The sequence below is a fragment of the Arachis ipaensis genome, chromosome B4 (assembly GCF_059453495.1).
Source record: "Arachis ipaensis isolate K30076 ecotype BB chromosome B4, ASM5945349v1, whole genome shotgun sequence".
Taxonomy (NCBI): domain Eukaryota; kingdom Viridiplantae; phylum Streptophyta; class Magnoliopsida; order Fabales; family Fabaceae; genus Arachis; species Arachis ipaensis.
This window is the reverse complement of record NC_142439.1, coordinates 41,788,668-41,801,187: the sequence shown is the minus strand read 5'-3', so window position 1 is coordinate 41,801,187 and position 12,520 is coordinate 41,788,668. Positions and strand designations below refer to the sequence as shown.

The 12,520-nt window shown below is 38.1% G+C and overlaps 1 non-coding gene across 1 annotated transcript; it reads left to right on the top strand.

Moving 5' to 3' along the window:
- Nucleotides 1-221: 221 nt before the first annotated feature.
- Nucleotides 222-328, top strand: LOC148567315 (small nucleolar RNA R71). The gene has a single exon (XR_015882405.1). It is a non-coding gene; the product is annotated as a small nucleolar RNA R71 (small nucleolar RNA).
- Nucleotides 329-12,520: the final 12,192 nt, after the last annotated feature.

The window sequence follows — 12,520 nt, the reverse complement described above, 5'->3', positions numbered from 1 at the left end:
GGGCCAACAGAGCATCTACATTGTTTAGCTCCATTACTCCTCTTGTGTTCCCTCTTTCGGAAGCATAGAAGTAGTCGTTCTCTGCTACTGTTTCAATAACATCTATGGCTTCCTCAATAGTCTTCTTCTTGTTCAAAGATCCTCCAGATGAATGGTCTACGGCCTTCTTTGACTCATAAGAGAGCCCTTCATAGAAAATGTGCAGCTGCACCCATTCGTTGAACATATCTGGTGGGCACCTCCTTGTTAGGTCTTTAAACCTCTCCCATGCTTCATATAGAGTCTCACCATCTTGTTGCCTGAAAGTTTGGACCTCAGCTCTCAGCCTATTGATTCGTTGAGGAGGGTAAAATCTTGCTAAGAATTTGTTCACCACGTCTTCCCAAGTTGTCAAGCTTTCCCTTGGGAAAGATTCCAGCCACTTGGCTGCCTTGTCCCTGAGTGAGAATGGAAATAAGAGCAGTCTATAGGCGTCAGGATGAACACCATTAGACTTCACTGTGTCACATATTCTTAGGAAGGTGGTTAAATGTTGATTGGGGTCTTCTTGAACACCTCCTCCAAACGAACAGTTGTTCTGAACAAGGGTGATGAGCTGTGGTTTAAGTTCAAAGTTGTTGGCATGGATTGTTGGCTTTTGGATGCTACTTCCACAATTGCCTGGGTTTGGATTGATGTAAGAGCCCAAAACTCTTCTATCCTCCCCAGCATGATTTGCTCGACCTCCTCCCCCATGGTTGTGATCCTCTTCTTCATGATGGTTTTCCATGTTGTCTTCCATGTTTGGTTCAAAGAATTCCTCTTCTTCCTCAGCACCAACCACTTTCTTTCCTCTTGCCTCCCTCCTTAATCTAAGGAAGGTCCTCTCAGGTTCAGAATCGAAGGAAGTTGAAGCCCCGCTTCTTCTCCCTGTCATACAACCATCAAGTGCAAGCAAGAAAAGATAGGTGCAGATAGTATTTTTGCCAGAATTACTGTTAGTTGTGGGTGATGCAATATATTAAACAGTTAGTGGGTTAGCAAAAAGAATTGAAAATAACAAAGAAAAACAAAAGAGTAGAGGGGGAAGGGAAGAAGTTTAACTAAAACAGAAAGTAAATCACTCAAACAGAAAATGAAATTCACAAAATAAAAATGCTCAATCTAGTGATCTTCCAATTTAATCATTGTTGATGCACAATCAATCCCCGGCAACGGTGCCATAAACTTGATGCGGGTGGAAACTGTCTCTCAACAAATTTCCTTCGGCAAGTGTACCGAATTTGTCGTCAAGTAAAAACTCACAATAGAGTGAGGTCGAATCCCACAGGGATTGATTGATCAAGCAACTTTAATTAGAAGAATGTTCTAGTTGAGCGAATCCAGAACTTGGGTTGAGAGTTGCAGAAAATAAAATGGCGGGAATGTAAATAACAGAAAAGTAAATGCTAGAATTAAAGGACTGGAAGTAAATGACTGAAAGTAAATTGCAGAATTGTAAATGGGAATGGGGGATTTGCTCATAAAAGTAAATGGCAGAAATTAAAGAGAATGGGTAAGATCAGAGATGGGGAGTTCATTGGGCTTAGGAGATATTGCAACCCTCCGGATCAAGTTCATTTTCATCTCTTCCTCAATCAATGCACTCATTGATCTCCTTGGCATTCTTAATTGATTGAATTACAAATTCAATCTCTCAAATCTTGATCAATAGCCAATTCCTTAGTCAATTTCTCATGAGAAGAGATGAAGTATGGTCACTGATTATACCACATGCATTTTCCAAATCAAGTATTGAGAGGGTTATAGTCACATACCCATCCAAACCCAATTTGGTCCAGCATGAGAAAGCATTTCTAGCTTGATCTTTTTATTCCTCTTTCAACGTTCAGAAGAGATCCAAGTTTGAATAGCTTCTTTTCCAAGATAACTACCCAATTGGATGAAGATCGAAAGCTTTCAAGTAAAATCAAGAGAAAAGATAGAAGAAAAATAATGAAAACTAGTATTGATCCATCAAATTACAACAGAGCTCCCTAACCCAATGAAAGGGGTTTAGTTGTTCATAGCTCTAGAAAATGAAAACAAAGATGGAGAATACATCATAAAACTAGAAAATGTAGAAAAGGTAAAATACAGAGAGTAATTCTCTTTTCCAACTTTCCAGCACTCTCAACAATTCAAAGCTACTCCTATATATGCTACTTTTCTCAGCTTCTAGTTGGCTCTTCAAGTCTTGGGCCTTTGGATCTTGAGTTTGAAGCAGTTCTCTTCTTCATTTGGGCTTGGCTTTACTTGCAGAGAGAAAGTGTGAAGTGGGCAGAGACTTTAGCTCAGGACGTTAGGGGTGTTAACGTTTAGGGAAAATATGAGTTCGAGAACGTTAGTGACAATCAACTTTCTCACTAACGTTCCTAAGTAAAAGCCACGTTAACTTCAACGTTAGTGGCACAAACGTTGCCACTAACGTTGCCTCTAAGTCCTTCGCACACGTTATTGAGACTTAACATTCCCAATAACTTTGAAAAGCCCCCTTTGTTCCCACGTTAGAGCCCACGTTAACTTAGTTAATGTGGCTCTTTAACATGGGCTTGCCATCCTTCGAGAACGTTAGTGACACTCAACATTGTCCCTAACGTTCCAAGGTGCCCCTATGTCTCACGTTAGAGTCCACGTTAACTAGGTTAACGTGGCTTCTAACGTGGCCATGCTTAGCCATCCCCAACGTTAGTGACAATGTTGAATGTCACTAACGTTGGCGTTTCTTTCACTCATCAACGTTAGCTTCCACGTTAACCAAGTTAACGTGGGAGTTAACGTGGTATGTTTCTCCTTAGGCCAACGTTAGTGATAATGTTGAATGTCACTAACGTTGGCGTTTCTCCCCCCTTCTAACGTTAGAGGCCACGTTAACTAAGTTAACGTGGACTCTAACGTGGCCACTTATGAGCATTTGCCAACGTTAGTGACAATGTTAAGTGTCACTAACGTTGGATCAACTTTCCCTCTCCACGTTAGAGTTCTCGTTAACTTAGTTAACGTGACTCTTAACGTGGTCAATGATGGCTTCGAGAGCGTTATTGGCAATCACTTTTCTCATTAACTTTGCAAGTTACCTCCCATTCCTTGCTTCCTTTGGTCCTGAAATCAAGCAATAGAGCGCATCAAAGTTCTAGTCCAAGTCATGGGCAATGCAGCATATAATTTGTCACTAAACTCATGCAAAATCCTCATGAAATAATGTAAAATGCACAATGTATGCTTGAATCAAGGTGTAAGTGAATATCTACCTAAAACTAGCTTATTTCCTAAGGGAATGCATGAAACTAGCCTAAAAACAGCAAAGAAAAGGTCAGTGAAACTGGCCAAGATGCCCTGGCATCAAATGCTTTTATTCGTATCTACAGATGTTGCCCAATTGGCTTATGAATTATTCCATCTTATAGATTATTATTTGAATTAATGATATTTGAGGTATTTTCAGTTTATGATTGCTCTTTTTAATTTATGTTATCATTGTTTCCGATCTGAAGATATTTTATTTCAGCAATTTACTTTTTCCCCTTTTGGTCCTGGTTAAGAAATCAGTAACTCAACAGTTATTAAACTCAGCAGAATTGATAATCGTTATCTTGCTAATTGAACCGAACTTCAATAATCCCAACTTTTTCTCAAGAAATAATTAGGATTCGAAGGTCAAACTAATTAGTCCCTTGACTTTCCTTTGCTTTAGTAAAGGCTAACTAAGTGGAATTTAGATTCAACTTTCATTATTGTTGAGAGAGATAACTAAGTTAGACTTCTAATTTCTCTTACCTTGCCAAAAGTTGCTTTACAGTATTTATTTATTTTGATTGCCATTTACTTTACTTGTCATTCAAATCACTTGCTTCTCACCTTCTAAACCCCGATTACAACCCTTATAGCCAATAATAAGAACATACTTCCTTGCAGTTCCTTGAGAAGACGACCCGAGGTTTGAATACTCGGTTAACAATTTTTAAGGGGTTTGTTACTTGTGACAACCAAAACATTTGTATGAAAGGACTTTTGAAGGTTTAGAAACTATACTTGCAACGAGGATTTATCCGTAAATTTCTAGACCACGCAAAAGTTCTCTCATCAAAATGGCGCCGTTGCTGGGGAATTGCAAACGTGTGCCTTATTATTGGTTATTGTAAATATTTTATTTTTGCTTGTTTATTTGTTTTTATTTTTGTTTTTTATTTTTGCTTTTTCATAAATTAAGAGGTAATTGATTTTTATTTAATTATTAAAAAAAAATTTTCAAAAAAAAAATTTTTTTTTTCTGGTGCTCATTTTGATCTTCAAGTTGTTCTTCGTGTTCATCTTGACCTTCAAGTTGTTCTTAGTTGTTTTCTTCATTTTGATCTAAAAATTTTTTAAGTTTGGTGTCATTTTATTGTTTTTCTCTTTCCTTATTAAATTCAAATTTCAGATTTCAAAATTTAATTTTCAAATTCAAAATTTAAATAACCTTTTAATTTAAAATTATTTTTATTTTCATTTTTAATTTTTATTTGATACTATGAACTCTCACCCCTTTGGCTACGAGTCTGGTTACAATTATGTTGCAGGAAGAAGAAATTACAATGAGAACAGGCATCAAGGTTGGAACAATCAAAGATGGGAGGAGCCACAAGGATTCGATCAACCCTCATGGGAACAACCACCTCCAATGGACTATCAACAACCACCACCATATGCCTATAAACCCTCTCCTCAACATGACTTTGGACCACCATACTCACAAGCCCCTTTTCACCATTCACCTCCATATGACCCTAACCCGTATCCACCATACCAACCACCTTATGAGCCAAATGAACCCTCCTATCCGCCCCAAACCTCCATGGAGAAAGCACTTACTGATCTAAACTCTACTATACAAGCTCTCGTCGCCCAAATCGGACCACCAAATACCTTCAACAATCAACCCTCAAGCTCTAGTGCACTTCCTTTTCAACCATAGAATGATCTCTCCATCCCATCACCACCATCCATGGAAGAGCACCCACATCCATCAATCCAAGAGCAACATGATTCCAATGATGCTATTGACATGGAACAAGAGAAAAGGGATCATCTTCGCGAATCCATACTTCATAAGGAGCTAGAGGAGGCCCTAAAGGTGAAGGTAGTAAATACCCTTGAAGATGAAAGAATAGTTGAAAGGAGTTGTCATAGAAAGAAAATCATCAAGGATGAGTACGATTTTATATTAAAATAACTGGACAAAGCAGTAATTATTAAAGAAGAAAAAGTGGTTGAAGACTTGCGAGATGCTGAACCTCCATGGGAAAGTGAAGACATAGAGCCTCCTTCAAAGACGTTTGAAATTGATGTTGAGGAGGGTGTACAACCTCCAAGGCATATCATGGCTAAAGACATTGAAGAGGTTGATCAAGAGATGGAGATTAAAGAAGAAGAAGAAGCTTGCAAAGAGGTGGAAATTGTCAAAGAGCACAAGGGAGTGGAGCTTGAAATCACCTTGCCAAAGTTATTGGAGACCCCTCCCCCTAAGTTGCCATCATCCTTCATAACATTCAAGTGGGTAAAATTCATATCCCTCAGCTTTCTAATTCCACTTGAATATGGGCTACTGGAGACGGATGGTCAACTTAGAGCTCTTTGTGGTATTAAGAGTAAGAGGAAGATGGCCAGTGGTAAGAACTGTCCTGTAAGGTTCATTATGGTTGGAAGCTTTAAATTTAAACGCAAAGGTTGGAGTAGAGCTCAACTGAATGGGTCTAGGAAGTTGTTTGGCCACTTTAGTGAGAATTCAGATTGCTTGCTACCCGGATGGAATAATGATGATCAACACAAAGACGGGTGTAAAAGCAAGGTTTGGGATCCTGGAATCTGTTCTGACATCCAACACCCAGGGAGCCTAAGAATTTGTTTGAAGCTGCTCAAAGGCTTCATGTGCCTTGTTTAGGATCCCGGAGGATATTGGAATCACAAACATTGGTGGAGATTCCTGGATGAGTTCAAGCATAAGCCACCATAACAGGAAGCTCATCAAATGTCCAACTTAAGGACTTTAACTAAAAGTGCTAGGTGGGAGACAACCCACCATGGTTTGATCGTTCCTTTTTCATTTTTATTTAGTTTTATTTGTTTTCGAGTTCTATTTTATTTTATTATATTGAACCTGGAGTTTTGCATCATATTCATATTAACACTGCATTCTGCATTTTTTTTCAGATTTAAAAAAAAAGGATTTTCGCACGCGACGCGACAGCGTCGCCGACGCGTCCGCGTCGTATGTGCGTTTGGAAGAAAATAAGGTTGAACAGAGAGTCACGCGAAAGCGTGGCTAGAGGCGCGCTAATGGCACAAATTGATCCACGTGACCGCACCGCTGACGCGTCCGCGTCATATGAGAAACATGCCTCCCACGCGACCGCGTCACCCACGCGGCCGCGTCACCTGAAAATCGACGTCAACCGGGTGCATGGCCGAAAGTTGAGATGGAGTTGGGCTGAACTTGTGCTAGAAGCCCAAGCCTCACCACGCGAACGCGTCATATCCCCATGATGGCCACTCACGTGATCGCGTCGACCACGCGACCGCGTCACCCTGGATTTTGGCAATACCAAATTTCGAACAGAGAGTTGTGCGACCGCGAGGCTGCACTCGCGCCACTAGCACAAATCAAGTCACGCGATCGCGTGCCCCACGCGTCCGCGTCGCCTGACATTATTGCGCATCACGCGACCGCGTCACCCACGCGACCGCGTCGCCAGCGTCACACAACCTATCCAGATTAGTGCCAAATATCTTTTCTTTTCTTCCCTAATCCTAATTCTTCTATCTTTTCTTCTTTCTTCTTTCTCTCTTACTTTATTTCTTTCCCTTCTCATTCTTCTTATCTTTTATTTTATTTTATTTTATTTATTTACATACTTTCATTTATTACATCTTCATTTTGTGCATATTTTTATTTTCTTTTCTAAATTTATTATTTTCTATTGGTGTTAAAAGTTCTTATTCAACTGTTATATCTTTTCTGATATTATCTTGGTGCTTCATGACTTGTTTCATTCTAATTGGGTATTATTATTCATAAGTCAAATGCTAATTTTTATAATACTGATATTCCTTTTGCATTGATATGTACCTACACTATTCTGCATTACCCACACTCTCTTCCCCATTGTTGCAAATTGTTGCACTCTTGATTTGCCATGTACTTCTATTATTTTCTCACTTGCATGTTATAGCTACCATGTAATTGAAACACTTATTATTTGGCATTAACCAACCCATGTTTTATTTGTTTTTTTATCTTTGTTTTGGGTTACTTTTCTTCCCTTTTTTCTTTCAGGATGGCCACCAGAAAGAGAACCGGAAGACGTTTACATGGGAGAGACAAACAAGTTCCTACGCACATTCCTCGATGAGAAAAGCAACAGTTAAAACAATCTGTCCACCTACAAATCTCAGCATGCACCGAGGACGGTGCAATCTTTAAGTGTGGGGAGGTCGATATCGATCTCCATGGGTTAGTACCTTTCTGTTTCAACACCAATGTTTAAATTTTCTTTGTTAAATTAGTTACTGCAATTGCATATTTGTTTGATTTTATGCATTTAGTTACTACTTGGTTAAAGTAATAAAATTCTTTTAAGACCCTATCTTTGAAATTTTTACTAATTTAAATTGAAAAAAAAAATTATGTTAAAACTTGTTTGAAGTTGTATTTGGAACATGGTTTTTAAGCCAAAGAACACACAACCTGTGAGATTTTGAGCTTATTTACATGGTTATATTATTTAATCATAAATTTTTATTCTTGTGTGTTTTCTTCTCTATAATTGCAATCTTTGCTTTGTTCCATTCTATATGTCCATTATTTAGTGTATTTACATGCTTGCATATGATTGAGGCCATTACTTGTTATTAGCTCACTTATCCCAAATAAGCCTACCTTTTACATCACCCTTGTTAGCCACCTTGAGCCTTTTTATCCCCATTTATTCCGTTCTATAACCACATCACTAGCCTTAAGCAGAAAAACAATTAAATATCCCAATTGAATCTTTGGTTAGCTTAAGATAGAGATTGTGTATCAATTAAGTGTGGGGAAATTATGGGAACATGGGTTCATAAGGGAATGTGTTAATTTTTTACTTTGATAAAATATTGGAAATTTGGGTACCTACTCATGTGAGACCAGAAAAATTAAAAATCCATGTGCATTGATAAGTTATGTTTGTTTTTCAGCTTAAAAAAATTGAAAAAAAAAAAGAGAAAAAAATATATATAAGTAAATAAATAAGGGGATAAAATTACCCCAATATTAAGTTTAATAAAAGATCAATGCACATGTGATAAAAATTAAAGAAAATTTGGTACATGAGTATGGGAATTATACAAAAGTGGGAATTATGGGTAGCTAGGCATGAATTTAAAAGTATATAGAGTATATGTATATTAGGTTAGAGCTTAGGTTAATTAAAGATTCATATTATAGCTCACTTGGCCATACATATATCCTTACCTTTACCTCAGCCCCATTACAACCTTGAAAAGACCTCATGATGTTTGCATTGGTACATTAAATATTTGTTGATTGGTTAGATAAAGAACAAAGTTTTAGAAAACATGATTAGAGAAGACTAGAGTGAATTACCCTATACACTTGAGAGATTAGAGTGATATGCACTTCCAGTGAGGGTTCAATGCTTGATTCTATGTTTCCAGCTTTCATCAGCTATCTTCTTACAAGTTTACTTGCTTTTTATTGTACGATTTGAATTAGTGAAATCTGATTTATGTTTGTCTTGAAGATCTTATTTACTTTTGACCAAGTAGGTAGAAACATTTTGCATGTAGTTGCATTCATAGGTTGCATTTCAGACATTCTACCATTCTTCTTCATCTTTATAGCTTCTCTTGAGCTTAGCATGAGGACATGCTAATGTTTAAGTGTGGGGAGGTTGATAAACCACTATTTTATGGTTTATCTTGTTCTCAATTGAGTGGATTTTATCAACTCTTTACCCACTTATTCATACTATTTGCATGGTTTTATATTTTCTTCCTGATTTTGTGCTATGATTGAAAACATGCTTCTTTGATCTTATATTTGCTTATTATTAATCCTCTCTTATTACTATTAGATGCCTTGATATGTTTGTTAAGTGCTTATGGAGATTATAGGGCAGGAATGGCTTGGAGGATGGAAAGGGAGCATGCAAAAGTGGAAGGAATACAAGAAGTTGGAGAAACTGCTAAGCTGTCCAGCCTGACCTCTTCGAACTCAAACAGCTATAACTTTAGCTACAAAGGTCCAAACGACGCGGTTTCAGTTGCGTTGGAAAGCTAACGTCCGGGGCTTCGATTTGATATATAATATGTCATAGTTTTCCTGATGCTAGGCGATGCGAACGCGTGATTCACGCGGACGCATCGCATCTGCAAACTTCAATCCGCGCAGCCGCGTGGACGACGCCTCCGCGTCACTTGTCCGCGACCTGAACGTACCAGAATACGTAGGGCGCAATTTCTGGGCTGTTTTGGACCCAGTTTTCGGCCCGGAAAACACAGATTAGAGGCTATAAAGTGGGAGAATGCATCCATTTAGGGAGAGCTCGCCAATTTTCACTTTCCATGATTTAGATTTAGTTTGAGAGAGGTTCTCTCCTCTCTCTCTTAGGATTAGGATTTAGGACTTCTCTTAGTTTTTAAGAGTGACTCTCGATCCAGGTTTAATATTTACTTTAATTTGTGTTTCTATGCTACTTTTACTTTAATGCTTTTATTCGTATCTACAGATGTTGCCCAATTAGCTTATGAATTATTCCATGTTACAGATTATTATTTGAATTAATGATATTTGAGGTATTTTCAGTTTATGATTGCTCTTTTTAATTTATGTTATCATTGTTTCCAATCTGAAGATATTTTATTCCAGCAATTTACTTTTTCCCCTTTTGGTCCTGGTTAAGAAATCAGTAACTCAACAGTTATTAAACTCAGCATAATTGATAATCGTTATCTTGCTAATTGAACTAAACTTCAATAATCCTAACTTTTTCTCAGGAAATAATTAGGATTTGAAGGTCAAACTAATTAGTCCCTTGACTTTCCTTTGCTTTAGTAAAGGTTAACTAAGTGGAATTTAGATTCAACTTTCATTATTGTTGAGAGAGATAACTAAGTTGGACTTCTAATTTCTCTTACCTTGCCAAAAGTTGCTTTACAGTATTTATTTATTTTGATTGCCATTTACTTTACTTGTCATTCAAATCACTTGCTTCTCACCTTTTAAACCCCGATTACAACCCTTATAGCCAATAATAAGAACATACTTCCTTGTAGTTCCTTGAGAAGACGACCCGAGGTTTGAATACTCGGTTAACAATTTTTAAGGGGTTTGTTACTTGTGACAACCAAAACGTTTGTATGAAAGGACTTTTGAAGGTTTAGAAACTATACTTGCAACGAGGATTTATCCGCAAATTTCTAGACCACGCAAAAGTTCTCTCATCAATTTCCTGGCCACATTGCGAGGGATTACACTCGTGGGAGGAACCCGAATGCGGGTCAGAGTTAGCATCAGGGTCGAGTTTTTGCTGTGAACGCCAAGGATGCTTCCAAGGCGGATCCGTTGATGAGAGGTATTTGTTTAATTGGTGATAAGACTTTAATTGCATTGTATGATACTGGTGCATTGCATTCGTTTATTTTGTTTGCTAAAGTTGAGGAACTAGACTTGAAAGTGTCAGAGTTAGCATTTGATTTGCATGTACATACTCCGCATCAAACGGTTATGACTAAGTTAGGGTGTAGGCAAGTAGGTTTCAAGCTTGAGGGTAGAGACTTTGTGCATGACTTGATCTATTTGCCAATGATTGGATTGGAGATGATTTTGGGGTTTGATTGGTTGTTGAAGTATCGGGTTTGGTGGATTGCTTTGAGCGGTCAATTCGATTTATGCCAAAAGGAGAAAATGGAGCAGTGGTAGCTGCGGGGTATTACCTGAACTCTGTAATGGTGCACTGTAGTGGGAGGAGTGTCAGGGTTATATCCTATTGGCTGCTAATGCGTTGGGTGATGCCCAGAACTTAGATCAAATACCGGTGGTTAGAGACTTTCCAGAGGTATTCCCAAAATATATCCCTGAATTCCCACCTCAAATGGAGATTGAATTTGCGATTGAGTTGGTGCCGAGAGTCGGACCAGTGTTGATTGTGACGTATAGAATGGCTCCGATAGAGCTAGCAGAATTAAAGACTCAGTTGGAAGAGCTTCTGAACAAGAGGTTCATTCTGCTGAGTGTATCACCGTGGGGAGCGCCAATTTTATTGGTAAAGAAGAAGGATGGAGGAATGCGATTGTGCGTGGATTACCAACAGTTGAACAAAGTAACTGTAAAGAACAAGTATCCGTTGCCTAGGATCGACGACTTGATGGATCAATTGCAAGGAGCCAAAATGTTTTCCAAGATCGATTTGAGATGCGGTTATCACCAAATAAGGGTAAAAAAGGATGACATCCCTAAGACTGCATTTACGACGCGCTATAGACACTACGAGTTTGCAGTGATGTCCTTTGGGTTATGATAAACCCCCAATTTTGTTGTTTATCTTGTGCTTATTTTAGGGGATTTTATCACCTTTTCCCACATTTATTCAATGAAATAGCATGATTTTGTAATTCTCCCGTAATTTGTGCTTAAGTGTAAAAACATGCTTTTTAGGCCCTTAAATTGGTGATTTTAATTCACTTTAATTCCATTCGATGTCTTGATGTATTTGTTGAGTGATTTCGGGATCATAAGGCAAGTATTGGATGGAAGAAATGAAAAGCAAAGCATGCAAGTGGAGAATTCATGAAAAAATGAGCAAAATGGAAAATTGAGGGCCACGCGTACGCGCCATGCACGCGTACGCGTGCATTGAAGATTCACAAGCGATGCGCACGCGTCAAGCACGCGTACGCGTCGATGTTCGCACCTGACCTACTTAAAGTGAAATTGCTGGGGGCAATTTCTGAGCTGCCCAGGCCCAATTCCAACTCGTTTCTGAGGGTATTTGATGCAGAATTGAAGATTGAGCAAAAGGGGGAGCACTTAGTTAGTCATGATGAGCCTTTAGTTAGTTTTCTAGAAAGAGAAGCTCCCTCTTCTCTTTAGAGTTAGGTTAGGATTAGGTTAATCTCTCTCAAATTGATCTTTCAACTCTTCTTTTGATTTCAATTCTCTTTATATTTAGTGTTCTATTGTCTTAATCTTCTTAGTTTCTTTTGTTAATTTCTTATTTTGCTCTCTCTTATCTTGATGAACAATTGTTGGATCTTGATTTCTTTTAATGCAATTTGATGTTTTCATGTCTCTTTTATGTTGATCTTGTTTGTTATTATTGGTTTCTTACTTATGTTAGTTGTGGGTTCCTTTAATCCTTGCATTTTATGATGTTTACTTTTATTGCACACTAAGTGTTTGATAGAATGTTTCCTCTAGTTATTGAGTAGTCTTCTCTACTCTTGGCCTAGGCTAAGGGAATTGAGT